Source organism: Polistes dominula, unplaced genomic scaffold (assembly GCF_049000335.1).
Source record: "Polistes dominula isolate Pdom_NZ unplaced genomic scaffold, Pdom_raw_medaka contig_78, whole genome shotgun sequence".
Taxonomy (NCBI): Eukaryota; Metazoa; Arthropoda; class Insecta; order Hymenoptera; family Vespidae; genus Polistes; species Polistes dominula.
Window position 1 is genome coordinate 1240249 of NW_028301042.1, and position 17814 is coordinate 1258062.

The window sequence follows — 17814 nt, forward strand, 5'->3', positions numbered from 1 at the left end:
TTTGAAAGAAAAATCATCATCCTTTCTAAGTAACCTGTCGGCAAAGATCAAAAACAGGTCTTTCGGTTCAACTTAACCTTTCCATTTGATTTCCTGTTTAAAAGAAAGAAAAAAAAGGGTATATATTGACGATCGATAAACAATCGATGTTTATCAGGATCATTTAGTTAGATCCTTGAAATGAAACAAAAAAGATATGTTAAAGTTTGCTAGATAGGAGTGGGGGTAATGGTGGAGTTGATAGGTGAGGTGGATAAAGGGGGCCAGAGGGTTTAAAGGAAAGAATGATCGAGACTGAAGTTATCCAGCAAGCGAAATCTATATAATAATCGATTCTGATTGCATTGAAAGACCGGTAGTGGTGGCGTTGATTGGTGCATTCATAAATATCCATTAGTGGACAATGTCGGTAATGATCGGAGCTGCGGGCTACGCCCTGCCAAGCAAAAGGGCTTCTTCTTCTTCCTCCTTCCTTCCTTCCTTCCTTCGGTAGCTAACTCTTCTTCTTCTTATTATTCTTATTCTTCATCTTTTTCTTTTTAAGTTCGTAGATGAGAAACTAATACTACTGTTGATCAACGTACCAAGCCATCAGTCTACATCACCTTTTCTAACATTTTTATTTGATTTTTTTTTTATTTTTTTTTTTTTTTTTGTATATTATGTTTCTCATACTTGTTTCTATCCTTTTCTGGGTTTGTTCATTCTTTTTTTATTTATTTCTTTATTTAATTCTTGTTTTCTTTCTGTTTCTGGGATTTGTTCGCCTCATTGGAATACCGATTGGATGAACGCATTCGATTTTGGGGGCCACGATATATCGAGTGACCTTCGATCAGAGATGGGTTTGGAGGATGAACTATAGGTGAGTAAGAAGGAGAAGAGAAAGATGAAAAGGTGGTGGTGGAACTTCAAGGACACCTTTGAAGAAATGCCGTCGAGAAACTAATCCTACGTTCTGGCCAAATGTTAAACTTACATTTCACCGTGTCTATCTCGAATATCAAGAAACAGAAATTAAATGTGAATTAAAAACGATCCAATAGATCTATCGATCTTTTTGTTTTGTAGAAAGGTTTATTAGATCATTTTCATCTTTAGTTTTGCTAATTAATTAATCAACTGTTTCATACAATAGTTCATTCATTTTCTATGTTTTAAATCAACACTAATTATTAATTAAAATAACTCGTTATATATAAAATATTGGATTTTATTTAAAAATTCTAATTCACAGATCAATTTGTCATCGGATTATTAATTTTTAACTCTCGTTAATATTTTATCAGAATTTATCGAATCGTTGAATATACGATAACGTTGGATAATCGTTTACAACCAAGGTTAAATTTACGATAGCTTATACCGATCGAACAAATCCGCGAGTATGCACTGTGAAACTTGTCTTCCTATGTATATCTGAGTGCGTGAGTGAGTGCCTGCCTGCTTACACATGTCTGTATATATACGTGTGAATGTGCTACCAATTAGAAAACTCGTTTTCGTATACTCCGATTGGTAGAAGGATCGTTTGTCGATCTTGATCCGTAATTAATTCTTCTTTCAAAGTAAGAAGAATTACTGCGTCCTACCGCAATACTGGATCGTTAAATTGTATCCTCATTTTTATGGGATAATCCTGTTCACCACATGTATCCCCATCTTCCCCCCCCCCCTGACATTTTTGAAGCCAGAGAAAGAAAAAAAGATTAAATAAACTGTTGTATGGATTTCAGTAATAAACGAATGACAAAACTTACGATTATCATAATTAACTTAACTAACAAGTTCAACAATTGATTAAAGTTATAATCACAAAAACTTATTATATATAATTTATTTATTTTAATGAACAAGTTATTCGAAATAATATCATAAAATAACCTAAACCTAATCTTTAAACTTCCCCTTCTACTATCTTTTTAATACCTAATCGAAAGAATCTATCACGAGATTGATGAAGAATTCAGATACCCGTAAAAGAGATCGTGTAAAAATCGGTTGGGCGAGCTCGAGAAAGGGATTTTCGAAGGGATCGTTAAACGAGAACCAGTCTCCCTCCCACTCCTTTTCGATTTTTTTACCCCTCTTAGTATCAAAAGGAAAGAAGGAAAAAAAAATCTGGAAGCTACCAACGTCACTGGAATCGAAATCAAACCTTCGGCTCTGATCCAACCTGCTTTTTTCTTCTTCTTCTTCTTCGCTCCAACGCGTATCAGAAGTTAACGCTATGGGTATTTCAGAAACGCACACAAGTACTTTAGAAATTTTTAACAATGTAGCCTGTTATGTATACCTGTTGAACCTACAGACAGGTGACACTCCCCCATTTCTTCCCCCACCTCCCAATTCTCCCGTTCTTTTCGTTTTCTTTTATATTCTTCTCGCGTATATCCGTTAGCTCGTATTTTATCGTTCGAAAAGTTTGATTTCTCTTCTTCTTCTTTTTTTTTTATATTAGTTTTTATCCTTATTTTTTTCTCTTTGAGTCAAAAACGCTATGCACAATGTGTAAGAACGGATAGCATTGGTTTTTTTTTTGAAATCTCTCTCTCCCACGCCGATCAGCCAGTCAAGTGAGCTCGGATTACTTTCATAAATTTTTTCTTTCCTCCCTGTCTCTAGCCCCCCCGTCCTCCTCCTCCTCCTCCCCCCGCCCTCATCACGTTCAGAATCAGGGGAGCATCGATCTAACAAACACTTCTTCCAGGTAAATCCGAAATAACTCTATTGTCCATGATTCTTCCCGTTGGAATTAAGGATTCGAATATATCGAAGCAGGAAGTTGAATCAGAAGATAAAAATAGGAAACTAGGGGAGTTAGATTTTTAATTTTTTTTTTTTTTTTACTTAAATTGGTATTATGAGTTAATACGAAAACAGATGATCGAGCAATTAATCTAAATTCTGAAGATATTTGTCCTGAAATTGAATTCTTTCGTACGTTTGATCAAATATTTTGTGATATTTGACAATTGAACATTCAGAAATATTTATTTGGAATTCATCGATGACCAAAATGAACTGGAAAAAATGGTTCAGAATACTTTAGCATATTTGAAAACCATAATCTATGGGTATAAATTAGAATCAATCAACTCACGATTTTCCAAACTTTTTGTTCAGATTAGCATCAGGTCTACTCGGTTATAATTTGTGGGTTGACTCCTGCTGAGAAACTCACCAAGTGGGCTAACACACACACAAACACAAGATAGGGAGACATGTATGATAGAAAGAGATAGAGAAACAGAGAATCCAATTCATGAAGTTTTCGTTCAAAACTTCCAACATATCTGCTCTGTTACACCCTCGTCAATATCGATGTACACCCACCCATCCTTGAACATTCTTCTAAACGAATGAAACAGCATCGTTGTTGTTGTCAGCCACGTTCCTTTTTAAGGTTTTTTTCTTTTATTTTTTTTTTTTTTAACCAAAGAAACGAGAGAAAAAGGGAAGCCCCCCCCCCACAAACGAAGGACCAAATTAAAATCCTGTCAGAATAATAATACCCTTTTAGATATTCCTAAGAACTTTTAGAAGAAATGTTTTTTAGGGTTGAGTCAAGGGAAGACCTATGATCGAACGTTCTTTCCGATTTGGGTTTCTGGTTTTAAAACTCATCACATTCTATCCTAATTTTTTTTTGTGGGCTCATTTTTATTTTGGTTTGATTATTTTACTGGTAAATTATTGGTAACGTGATTAATATTTTTATTTAGTATATTTATTTAAAATTAATAGGATAAGTTTTCCCCATTTAAGTTGGAAACAATGGTATATAAGTAGATAACGAAAAAAAAAAAATGAATTAAAAAATAAAAATAGAAAAGAAGAAGATAAAAATAATATGATCGATAAAAATGAAGTATTAATTCGTTACCGTTCGCTATCAGTGGATAATAATTAAGGTCCCCACGAGCGTTTGAAACGTGGCATGGGCGTAAATAATCAGTAATGATCGGCGTGCACGTACGAGGACTGACAAAAATCAAAGATGGTGGATCAAGAGGAGGATCATGGCGAGAAGAGTGGAAAGTGACGTGAACGTTGTTCTGTGCTGGAAGGGTATATTGAGAGTAAGAGAGAGAGAGAGAGAGAATACGTACTAGTTTCGTTCGAGGGTGGGTAGGTATGTATAATGATACGGGCATCGGTATCGGTACGAGAGAATCTCGGCTGGAATCTCGAACGAGTACTGTAACATGCCCTAAAGGGACTGCCGTACAGTACCTCCCGACCCTCCCTCCTCCCTCTGCTGCCGCTAAGAGAACTGTAAGTCGAGAAAACCGAAACGTGTCAAACGCATTTTCCAACCACTCAACTTTACTTTAACCATACTACAATACTTAACCATTTTTTTTTTGTATTTTATTTTATTAATTAGATTTTTTTTCGTTTCTAATAAATCGAAGAAGAAGGGTTCGATTTGCAAATTAGATAGTCAAATGTTATTTTATATGATGAAGATTTCTCATAAGATTTATATTGGCAATGAAACAAAAAGATTAAGAATTCCAATCAAATTGCAACATTGAATTCTAAATAATTATAAAATTCGAACAATATAGTTCCGTTCATTTAATATTCCAATAATTGACAAAATCAAATTAAGAAAGAATGTAAATTAAATCCTATCAAGCCCTACCGTAAATAATATCTTAACAAAATGATTAGAACCCGATAGGAGTGTAAAGAAGTCAATACCCTTCAAGTTAAAGTAAAAGATAGTGAGAGAGTGAGATGTGATGAGGGGGATGAGTGAGCGAGGGTAAACTTTAAAACACGACTTAACTAATTTTCAGATAGTTTAATATCTTACGTGTCTCACCCATCCCCTCCCTGTTTCTCTCCTTGATCTTTCTCACTCACTCTTGCAAGGTTGCAAGGTGTACGAGTTAAGTCGAAGAGTATGTCTCCTATGTGTTGGTAGTGATCACGATGAGAGAATATCGGGAAGAGAAGAGAAGATAGAAGAACGGAAGAAGGTAAGGACGATAGGGTGAAAGGGTAACGACGAATAGAAAGAGACAGAGAGTGAGGCTGGAGGGGTTGGGATGAGCCTGGAAGCGAAGTGGGCTGACTGACGTGTAAAGACACCTTCACGTCCCGAAGAATTTAACTAATTATAATATGGGATAAACCGTTTATTCCCGCCTGGCAGACTAGTCGGAGCGATACTGATACCACCCCCAACCCCATTCAAACCCCTACCCATCTTTACAACCACCCCCAACCACCACCACCACCACCATCAACATCACCATCACCTATTCCATCTCGTTCTACTCTTCATCCTCTTTCATTTCCCTTCATGGGACTCCTTCTCCTTCTTGGATCCAAGCTCTCCGACAACCCCCCACCCCCTCCCTCCTACAGACTTGGCACACGTCACAGAAGTTAGCAACTCGAGGTACGGGGCACCGGGCCATGATTAGGCCAGATTATGGAGGTTGAACTTTGATCGTCTCCTGGATGAAGAGAAGAAGAGAGACTTACTCTTCTTGGAGAGGAGAAACTGGTAAGGGGGATGATGAGAAGGGGAGGAAACTTGGATTTTGTATCTTCGATGTGATGCTTTTGAACACCCGTTATCTTTTCTCTAACTCTCTTCTTTCTCTAATCATCTTTACAATATTATTATCTGTATTAGGATATGATATATTTTTTTTTTATTAGAAATGTTTTGTTTTGTAAATATTTGAGTTTTTGATCAGCTGATTTTGATCAGTGAAATTCTTGTCCCATTAACAGTTACTTCATATTATTTTGTTCATTTTTATTTCTCATCTCGTGTCGTTCTTTTTAATTTACTATAAACGTCATACTCATCGCAATTAAAAAGGATGAAACGCGAGGTTAATAAACCCGTGCGTACGACGCATCTGCCTCATTCATCTCGACTCATACTCGAACGTTTCTTTCAATCATCAAAAAGAGTTTCAAGCAGGTGTTACAGATTTATCGTTTAATAAGAATCAAACAAACTCGTTTATTTATAACACATATAATTATTCATAAATTTTTATAACTAATTACAAAAAGAAAAAAAAATGTAAAAATGTTTTAGTAACGTGAAAAATTTGTAACAAACGAATATCATTTCAAATAATAATAAAAAATATGAACATTAAAGTATCCAAGGCGTTTGAGACTGTAGAAAATTTACGTTAGTAGGGACGATAAAATGTGAAAATAAACTCGCCATATAAAATTACACGGATGCTTCGTAATTGCTCGTAGAAAACAAAATGACGCTGAAATTCTCCTTTTGTTAAATCCCCATGAGAAACCTCATATTTCTTGGATTACCGATACAACTTATTACCTCGGATCTTAGTAGTCCTGCAAAACGCAAAAGTTTCATGATTCAATTGTATTACTTTTTATTAGACTCGAATGATTTTGTTCAAGGGTATTTTCCAATTCGTTCTTTGATCGTTCAACAATATCCCCCATAGTTTTGAAGAACTGAAACAAAACGAAATAATACGTTCGGCACGAGAGCGAGAGAATAAACGACGAAACGGAAGAATATCTGTGTATATGTGTGTGTGTGTGTGTGTTTGTGTTTGTGTGTGGCCAAGAGAGAAGAGCCATGTATAAATACGCGAAGAGAGCCGCGTATAACAAGTTATGGCAGATAAATTTATAGCATCTCCAGCGAAACGCCATTACTTTAAACGCACCCCTTCTTTTCTTTCTCTTTCTTTATCTTTCTTTCTTTATTTATTTCTTTCTATCTATCTATCTATCTCACTCTTTTTTCATCTTCACCCACTCCCTCCAATTTTACACTACAAAATTTCTCGTTCACATTTTATTTTTATTTTTCTAAGACGAACTATCGACTTTTACGATTTTTAAATGACAACCTTTGTGAAATAAGTCGAGAAAAGATTATCGACGTAACATTTTCTAAATTTTATTCAATTTTATTCATCATTTGTATTAAAACAATCAAACCTCAAAGAAGAACAGAAAAACATTTCAAATACTTTCAAAGTAATAATAGATTTTAGTTAAAGATTTATTTACAGTCAGTTTCTTATATGTATTCATTACCTACAGCTAAACCTAACCTAAAAAACAAAAAAAAAAACAAAACAAAACACTGTAAAACGAAAGTAACCCAAAAAAAAAAAACAACAGAATAAAAATGATAATGAGTAAAATGGGAATGAGAATGAGAATAAGGGACACACCGTGCGATATCGGTTGCTTGTGCAAAACTCTAGGAAGAAGAAGAAGAACAAAAAGAAGAAGAAGAAGAAGAAAAGACTCTATACTCGACCACCGTGGGTTCCTTCTTCCACTCTCCCTTTCTCCTCTTCCCTCCCACCCTCTTAGAGAGTCTACTCTTCGTTGTGCCACGGTGTGCCCTATAAGAAGTGATCGTTACTGCGCGCCGCCCTATAATCTACACGGGCTAATGACGTCCATTACGTTACTGCGCGCCTTGCCCGCACTTCGGACCGCTTGCGTCCTCGTACGAGTTCTTAGCTTGGCCACGCTTGCTCCTGATACGCGATTCTGTCCTTTTCCAGACTTCTTCCTACAAAACCTAACAACCCCCTCCCCCCATACCACAACCCCCCCCCTTTCCCTTGCTCACCACTTGTCCTTCTTTTACTTTTCTCTAAGTTCCAAGTTCATCTCACTACTTTGGAACACTTTTTCTTCCTCTAACGTTTGATTTCTTTTGCTAGATCTCTTACTTATCCCAAAACGTTTCATTGTTAATGAAATTTACAATATTTCATTATTTTCTACCATTCGTTCTTCTAAATCTAATTGGTTTGAAAGAATTATTGTCCCTTTTATTAGTTCTGTTTGATTTCTTTGATGTCTCATTCATTTGCAGTGTATTTTATTTTTAATGAAGTTAGATATACTCATAAGTTTGTTATACTTATTATCCCAACTCCTTCTATTCTTATTGATCGTCATTAAAAGAAATTTTGTCAAATAAATTAATCAATTTCTAATTTGGACACTGTGTAACTCAAAATGATACGAAAAGTAAGGTTAGGATAAAACAAATCATCATGGAAGACAAGTTTCACGATATTTTCCTAATTCGAAATAAAATTTTCCTTAACCAAAAAGATAAAAAAAAAGAAAAAATGCCACACTAGAGTTAGATCCTCAAAAAGAAAATGTCAATTTAATTCTGGCAATGAACAAAGTAACATATTCACTATCGAGAAACGAAAGATACAACTTAGGATAAAATACCTGACAAACCAAGGAAAAGAGAATACGACAGATGAAACAAAAAACCAAAAACAAAACAAAAAAAAAGAAACATTGAGAGAGAGAGAGGGAGAGAGAAAGAAAGACAGACCTCGCGAGTATCTCCCTTCGTCTGCCCGAGTCCCATCCCCTCCCCTTCCTTTCTTCCCCGAAGAATGGTCGGAAGAGCGAGTTCAGGACGCTAATTAGCGCATTGATTGTTTCGCCTCGTTAAAAATGTCCGGAGGTAAATCTCCGCTTTATTATCCGGAACGTTTAGCTTTTTACCTTAGCGAGTGAGAGTAGTGGGCGGTGTATGAGGTGGACCAGGTTGGGGTAGAGGGGTTACGGGGGTAAAGGGAAGGGGGAGACAAGGAGGTAGAGACGTCTGAAATCTTCGATGGCTCAGCGCCAAGCCCCCGAGTCTACTCTGGACTCAGGATTAATGCGTATTTTATGTACATTTCCCTTGCATTTCCGAGATCGGCCATTTCGTACAGTAACTAAGAGTAAGAGAAAGAGAGTGTAAGAGAGAGAGAGAGAGAGAGAGAGAGAGAAAGAGAGAGAAAGAAAAAAGAGAATGACGTTTCTACCTCATCTTTCTCGGAACGAAATACGCTTTCTTCGGATGGCAGTAACCAACGCGTGTAGGTCGTAAAGGTCCGGCTGAGCCCTTCGAAGGGAAGCCCACGCTCGAGTAGCAGAGAAAGAGGACTTCTGCAGACTGAAATTAAGCGGAGTTTAACCGGAAAGGGAAAGGGAAAGGGAAAGGTCTTCTTCGTGTTTATAAGCATACGTTTATTTTATTCGTGTATTGAATTTGTGCATACTTGTTTTCAACTAACTACTTTCCGATTGGTCAAAATATTTAGAATCAAATAATAAAAGTATGAAAGAGGATGATTTTGTGCCTATATAATATTATTTAAAATTAAATTGAATTGAAATTATTTATTTTATTTTAAAGGAATCAGAAATATCTTGAGATTTGTTAAGTATCGATATTTAATTATTTAACTAACTATTTAATACCATTTAGAAATTGAACACGTTTAAGATTTTCAAAGTGTTTCGTGCGGCAATGTCAGTATGCTCAGCTGAGCGTCAATAAAGCATAAATAGTTTGAAAGTTCGAGCTTGTCAGGTAGGGATCTTGGAAGAAATGCACACGCGAGTCTCATAAACATTCTGGTTTAACAAGATTCGAAGTATGCGCGACTTTATCTAATTCCACCTAAATTCCCTACCACTGTTTAATCTCTTATCAAAAAGAAGAACTAAGAATCCCATGTATCGATAGTCTCAAAAAACGTGATTCGATCTAACATTAAAATAAAAAGATGAAATTAATTTACATAGTTTCATTCGTATATACTAATTCATTCTCTCAATTGTACATTAGTCAAGAAATTAGTAGGAATTCATGTACTATAGGGACGATTCGTGGCTAGGAAGTTTTCGTCGAGCTCTTATTGGTTGCATATGTATATGTACGTAAACTAATTACAATCAATCACCTTAGCCCACCCTCGTGGTAAACGCGGTTTCTACGTGTACAAGAGAGTACCTACATATGTCTTTACCTATTCCCACACACACACACATTATACATATGTTTCTACACAGAGATAAAATACGAATGATTGTTTAAGATAGTGTTGAAGCATTAAAACGTGTACGAGCACGCCTGTGTTCTGTCTTCTTGCTCGTGCGTGGGCGATTAGCAGCTCGCGTTCACGAACGAGCGCCACCCGTTATGAATTAAAGATCAACCCTTTATGCGAAGTAGGTTCACTTCTACAGTAAGAATGAGAGAGAGAGAGAGAGAGAGAGAGATAGAATGGTTGTCGGAACCGTAGGAACCACTGGTGAACAATGGCAAAAGTCGTGCCTTACGCGGCATTCGATTAATCACGCCTTCCCAAAGTAATTAACGAAAGGCTCAAGATCGGCCCTTGATAACTATTAAAAGGAAAAGCCGAAAGGTCTGATAATTACTTAAGATAACGCTAATCTTACGCTATGATAATCAAAATTGTTCGATTATTTTATAAAACAATATAATCCTTCGTTAAACGTAACCACCACCTAATGGTACTTTCATGATTGACATTTGATGTTTAAGTATAAAAAATAAAATATAATAATAGCTCGTAATGACACAGTAGGGATTTAAAGATTTGTGAGAATAATAGGGCATCGTTTAAAAGGTGTCAAAGTAAGTACAACCACGTATATGTTGTGCGTGTGTGTGAGTGTAGTTCGTTGCAGGAAGAACTTCAAACGTTTGAGAAACGTGGAAGAAAATGTTTCCTGTACTTTCGGTGGTGCTACGATATTCTCATCGAATTTCTATTCATGTGTATGTGTCTGTAACTTTATATAAATGTTCATGTATGTATATGTAAGAGATTCATAGGATACATTCAGCTAGCGACTCCTTTCGCCGATAAGTCGATGCGTGATTAGAGGGTGGCATTGTGCTTTGAGGGTTAACCATCCCCCGCAAGGTTCTCCAAAAGGGCTCAGCCGCAACCTTCTTCCTTCTTCTCCTTCCTACCGCACTGCCGACAATAATTACAAGAGGCGGCATCATGGAAGGCATCACTTTGAGCTTATCGAATGTTCAGGATTAATAATTGCACGCTCAACTACTTCCGTCTCTCTCACTAACTCACTCACTCACTCATTCACTCACTCACTCTCTTTTTCTCTTTCTATTTTGAATTCTATTTCATCCGCAAGTCCGCAAACCCCATTTCGTTCCCGAATTAAACACAGACATCTTATAAATATAAGTGAAACAAATATATTATTTACGGTTTACACCTGTTTCATTTTTTTCAAATCACCCTCATAATTCAACAGAAATTTTCACTTCAATAAATAAACGAACACACGAGTTGGGAAAAAAAGATTTTTTTTCGAAAGATTTAACAGAAGATTCGTTGAAAATGATCGATCTTCTTCTTCTTTTTTTTTTTCCTCAAAAGGAACGATCTCTTCCTTTTGAGAAAATAGGGAAAGAAGGATAAAGATAAGAAAAAGAAAAAAGAAGAGGAAGAGAAAATGAGACGCATTTTGGGGTGGGGGGGGGGGTTTACAGGAGACGACCACTCCTCATTCCAGTATGCAACAGTATGGCCAGTAAAAACGGCAGTCCCGCGTATCGATATCCGTATAACGATATCGCGTGTACCATCAAAACCGATAAATAACACCGGGTCCAACATAAATCCTACCTTCGCTCCTTATAAATCCGCCGGGTGGGTCGTCCGACAGACAATTCCACGCGTATCCCGACAGATTTCACTAATTTTCTCTCCTGCTTAACTCGAATTTCTCAAAAGCCAACCCCCCTTAAAAAAAAGCTCCCCCACCAAATGTCACACAAATTTACATCATTCTCAACCAAGTTACGTTTCTTCTATGTAATACTTGATAAAAGGATTGATGAAATAAAATGTGTTTGTGACATGTAAATAATACAAATTATAATTTTATTTACAACCCTTAAGAGATGATTGATTTTTTAGTTCTCTGAAAAAATCTATGGGGAAAGATTACACACTCTTAGAAACCTAGAATCTCATAATCCATTACATCATTCCCAATCAAGTTACCTTTCTTTAATGAAAGGTTTCAAATATGTGTGATTGATATGAAAATAATACAAATTCTAAATTTATTTACAACCCTTAAGAGATGATTGATTGTTTACTTCTGTGAAAATAATGTATGGGGTAGAATTATTTGAAATCCTGCAAACGTGATTGGTGCGTGAACGAATAAAAGTTTTGTTCAATAAAATATATGTAAAACAAAAGGGTGAAACAACGAAGAATAAAAGACAAAGGGCGATAAAGAAAGGACACGGTGGTTTTGGGTTCTTTTTTTTTACACTGTTGGTGCTTCCTTCTTTCGATAGTCCCTTGAAGGGGCAAAGGGAACACCACTGCGTGTACGAAGAAGAAGAAGAAGAAGAAGATACGAGAGAAAGGGAGAGTGGGTGCATTGAGAGAGGGTAATATATTTTTGGCATCCGTTCCTCCTTCTCTTCCCTTCGTCTGTCCCGTCCCGTCCCGTCCCGTCCCGTACGTCCCGTACGTCCCGTACGTACGTACGTACGTTAGTACGTTCGTCCATTCATAATATGCATATGCTTTTGTGCATATGCCCCGACCCTGTCGGGTTACGTTTTTGTTGGGCCATTAGGTGCCCACGTATCAATTTTTCTTGTGCAACCATGATGCCACCACCGACGTTGGACTACTCTAAAATAAAAAAAAAATAAAAAAACAAAACAAAAGCTTTGTGACTTTCATTAAAATACACATGCACTTTGTTTTTTTTTTTTTTCCCCTACCGACAGATTTTTCATTTATTTTCTAACGTTTCTATTGTAAAGTAATTTGTTAATCACATATGTTTTATAATATAAATTGAATTATATTCATTAATAATAAATCATGAGGTAATAAAATAAATTGGCAAAGAACTAATATAAGTATTAACTAATTAATGATACTAACTAAAAGTTTATATCATGGTTGAATCGTGACAATGTTGCTATAATACCATCGGTTAGAATGTTAACTTCGTCGAACTGCTCGATAATTTATCGTTTGAGGATCGTATCCCTGTTTATTGTAATTTATGCGCGGTCAAAAGCGTACCGTAGACGGTTAAGAAAAGAAAGTAAGAAAGAGAGAGAGACAGAGAGAGAGAGAAAGAGAAATAATACCGGTTTTCTATTATTAATAAATTTCAATCGCGATCTTTTTTCTAATATCATATAGATTTATCTTGAACGTTGCTTTTCGTTAAAAAATCAAAGTTGTATCTACATTTTTTTCGATCAATTAACTCGTTTGAATATCAATTACGTTCGTTTAGTTTTTTTTTTATGATCGAATATGATGAAAAAGAAAAAAGGAACAAAATAAATTGTTGTATTTATCTTTGAATTCTCACGGTTATCGAAAGTGGATCGTAAAAACGATTTGTGGAAATGATCGAGTACGATCTAAATTGTTATTAAGAATTTAATCGATTTTATAAGAAACTATAAATAAATACGAACTAGAAAGGAAATCTTAAAAAAAACTCTATCTTACAGTTTTAATAATCTTTAATGCCTATATTATTATCATTGATTAACTCGTAATAAATTATCAACTACAGTCAGTATCATAAAAAGAAGAATGAAGATAAAAAAAAAAAAAAAGTGCAACAAAATCGTACGATTGTTTAATAACAGGAAGAAAGTAAAAGAATGATGAAGAAAAAAATGAAATAAGTCATAAGAGTGGAATGTAAGTATGTACAATTAACTTTATAGATTTCATTTAATTAATCGTTAAATTATGAACAATTTTAACCGAGTATCATTCCGAACTATCAAAGTTGCAACTTTCTTTCACAATTTGTTTAAAATACAAAAATATTTTTTAAAATACTCGGAATATTTTTCTATCTGACACAATTTAGGATTAAAAATATAAAGACACCCTGTAGATATTTATAATAAATATCCGTTGAACGATCCAATTTATTCAGTATTATCAAACGAAGGCATAATAATCAACTCACTTTTCGACTGAAGAAGGGAAGGATATAAATAATCTATCTCTTCGATCACGATCGCCAATCCATTATTTCTAAGCTCGGATAAATATCGGTCTTCTAGGTTGGCCCCACTTCTACTTCTACTTCTACTTCTTCTTAGGCACCCTTCTGTGTATCCTGCCGTGAATGAACTTGGAGTGAAATATGTCTTGTAATTTTTCTTAAGACCAGCCGAAAAGTCATTCCCCCTTCGATACCTGCTTCTCACCATCTAACATAAAAAAGAAGAAGAAGAAGAAAGAAAGAAAGAAAGAAAAAAAAACACATAAAGAAATAGACAGTTAAAAACAGAAAGAAAATATTTGGAACAGACCAATACAAAAAAAAGTATAAAGAATGAAAAAGAAAGCTATAAAGTTAAGAACAATTATCATTTTCTGAAAGAAACGTTTCATTTTCATTTTGTTCAACTATTTTGAAGAAAATTGAGTCACGTGTTCAAAGAAAAACCAATAGGAGGACGAATAACTGTGTGAGTCCATTGATACGACCAATAGGAACGGTTTGATTCCATTGATAACACCAATAGGATGCTTCAAACAAGAAAATGGTCGACAATATTTCAGAAAGAAAAGAAGATAATAATTCTAATTCCATTAGATAATTATGATTTAATCTTGATCTCAAATTATCGAGAATAGTGCTACTAAATAATGACTTATTATTAATTTTTGACAACCCATCATTATCATCATTACCTATGACGATTTAAATCGTCATCCAACGTAAAACGGTAGCATAAAAGAGGTTAGGAATAAAGGTGCCACTTTGCTAACACGTTTCAACGTTTTCTCTTTATCTTTAAGGATCTAAATAAAGTTGATTTCATCTCAAGAATTCTTTACAAAACTTTCAACTAAAGTAAAAGAAACAAAAGTATACAATTCTTCTTTATTTTTTAGGTTATTTTAGATGGTATCGAAGATCGGTACGCGATCGAGCGTACATCGATATCTTAGAAAAGGCGACGAAGGGTGAAAAATGTCTTCCTTTTCCCATCCGGATCGCGTCAAAGTTATTTCGAGGATTTGGTGAGTCAAAGAAGGAAAGAGAAAGAAAGAAAGAAAGAAAGAAAGAAAGAAGTCTCGAGAGATCGGTTCGAATCGAGTTGAATTACCGAACCGAGGAAGCCAGCTCGAAATCATCTTATCTTAAACTACGATCTTTCATTTTGTATCTTTCTCTTTCTTTCAGAGAACGTGATCGCGATGTCTTATGACTTCTTTCTTCTTTTTCTTTCTTTCAAAAACTCCCCTCCCACTCCACACTTCTCTCTCTCACTCCTATGTTCTGTTGAAAAAAAAAAAAAAAAAAAACAATTCTAGAGTTCTTCTTTTTCTTCTTCTTCTTCTTATGCGTCCTTCGAAACTCGTATCGATATTCCGAAACAGGACGAACAGCGTTCCTTAGCTTTCAAAAAAAAAAAAAATAAAAAATAAAAAATAATAAACGCGAAGAGAAGAAATCCTTTACTCCCCCTCAACACCCTGGTTTTTACTCGCGTCGAGGAAAAGAAATGGGTAGGGGGGATTTAAAAAAAAAAAAAAGAAAAAGAGGAATATAATAATAATAATAATAAAATGTAGAAGAGTAGAAGTTATATCGTTGTGGTGACCGTATCCGGTAATGGTAGTCGATAAAGCATCGATTCGTTTGTTCCATGTTCTTCGGGAGCTTAGAGTGAGAACTCAATATGGCGGTTTGAACTTCAATAAAGAAGAGAAATAAGAGATAAGAGGGGTAGTGGGGTTATGTGAGGTTGTGGGGAAGGACGGAAGAAGAGATCGGTGCCGCACCCAGGACTACGAACCGGCTCGTAAAATAAATCGGTGACATCCTGGAAGGCTGGTTAAGCGATTTGTGTGACGGACAGTTTGTTGAGAGAGTAAATGAGAGAGAAAGAGAAAGAGAGATAGATGAAAGAGGATGTCTTCTGTTTGTATATGAAGACGTCACACGATCCTAGCTGTCCCTTTTTGGACAGACCGGATCCCGCGGGATACGTTATTTTATATCGGCAGATTCATTTGTCAAGAAATTTAACTTCTACACCGTTGGATGCCTTCCACTTATATTTTTCTTCTTAGTTTTCTTAATATTTCTTCAACCTGTATGGTGTTTTTTTCTTTTTTTTTTTTTTTGATTTCTTCATTTTTCAACATTTAATTATTTCCTTTGATTTATTTGATTGATCGATTTCTAAACGATATTTTGATATTTTAATTGAATCGATTAACTTTTTATTAGGAATGTATTTAATAGAAATTAAATTTTATATATTGCTTATGTTATTAGTCAGATTAATAATTACTTTAAATGAGTATAGTGAACGTGGTTAAATGTTTTTTTATTTTTTTATGGTATTATTAAAGTTAAATAATTTATTTGATAATAAGTGAAGTATTAAAAATCTGATCGATTTTAATTTAGTAATATTACCAGTTTTAATCCTTGGTTTCAATGAGTCAAATATTTTCTTACTGACTTCTCTTTTTTAAATTACAATCTTTCTTACGTTTTTTTCTTTCTTTTTTTAACAAATAACAAGATAGTCATTAACCTCTTCTTCTTCTTCTTCTTCTTCTTCTTCATTCCAATCTTCATTTAACGTTTTTGAAAAATTTACAGGAAAAAAATAATTTACTCAACAGTATATTGGAAAACTTATGAAGTTCTGGTACCTTAATTGAAATTGATACGATGAAAGGAATGTTAAACGTTCGATAATGAGGCAAAAGTTACAGCAACCTCGAACGAAAAGAAAGAAAATATCAGAAAAAAGAATAATGAAAAAGAAAAGTCTGGAAAAGTAAAGAAGCCAAAGCTTAAGTTGAAATCAAAGAAGAGAAAGAAGAAGAAGAAGAAGTAGTAGTAGTAGTAGAATAAAAATAAGAATAAATAAATAGAAAGAAAGAAAGAATAAAAGAAGAACTTATGAAGTCATGATTTATAACAAACATAAAACGTTATAATCTCCCTCCCCCTCCCTTCCACCCTCCCCCTTTCCCCTTTCCCCTTCCCCCAACTGTTTGAAAAGACATGAAAAATGTCTAAGCTGAAAGTGATGACATTTCGACTGGCGTAATGTCACTACGATCATAGGAGATCGTGACTATGGTTATTACACAAGTTCCTTTCCTCCCTCACCACCACCATCACCACCATCACCACCTTCCTCCACCTCTTTCTGCAACTTGGTAAGATCTTTAATCGTGTTGTTGCATCGAACCATCTTAAAATTAATACCGCTACATCGAAAGATAAATACCCACGACGCCTTTGGCGGATAAAAAAAGAATTAAAAAGAAAAAAAAACAACAAATCTCCCCATAGTAAATGTTTTAAACGAATAGGATTTTTATTTTTAATTTTCAATAAATATACTCTCACATATCTTCAACGATCGGTGTGGTCTTTTCATTGAAAAATAAAATGATCGAACGTTGGTTATTTGTTTCTTACTAATTTTTATTTTTTAATTAAAGATGATTGTTAATTAATTAATAATATTTTTATCGTCTTGTGTATTGTAGTGTCATTGAATATTTCTAAGAAATTAATTTGTAAGATATAATAGTAATTAATATCAATGTTTTATTTTGAGGTTATGTCATATATCAGATACAAGAAAGTGTAGAATATAAAAAAGACTTTACATTAATTAATACTTCACTTGATATCGAGTAATAAAATGATTGATTTAATTAAACAAACACAAGGTAAAATTTGAACTTCCTCCTCCACTCACCTCCCACTTTCAAATAAAATAAAATAAATTAATCGAATAAAGAGAATAATATATTTGATTCGATTTAAAATAGAAGAGTTATGGTATTTGAATGATAGTTAAAACGAAGGAACAACTAAGAGACCATAATTCAAAGGGGGGAGTAGAAAAAAAATGGATTCAAGAATGGGTTAGTGTGTGTGTGTGTTAGTATGTACGTG

General features: G+C 34.7%; 1 long non-coding RNA gene across 1 annotated transcript in view; it reads right to left on the reverse strand.

Annotated features, from left to right (window-relative positions):
• The window catches only part of LOC149031723 (uncharacterized), a 231864-nt gene that overhangs the window by 15504 nt on the left and 198546 nt on the right, over nt 1-17814 (reverse strand). Inside the window, exon 4 of the long non-coding RNA XR_016177399.1 lies at nt 13831-14077. This is a non-coding gene — a long non-coding RNA (uncharacterized LOC149031723). The remainder of the gene's footprint in view (nt 1-13830; nt 14078-17814) is intronic.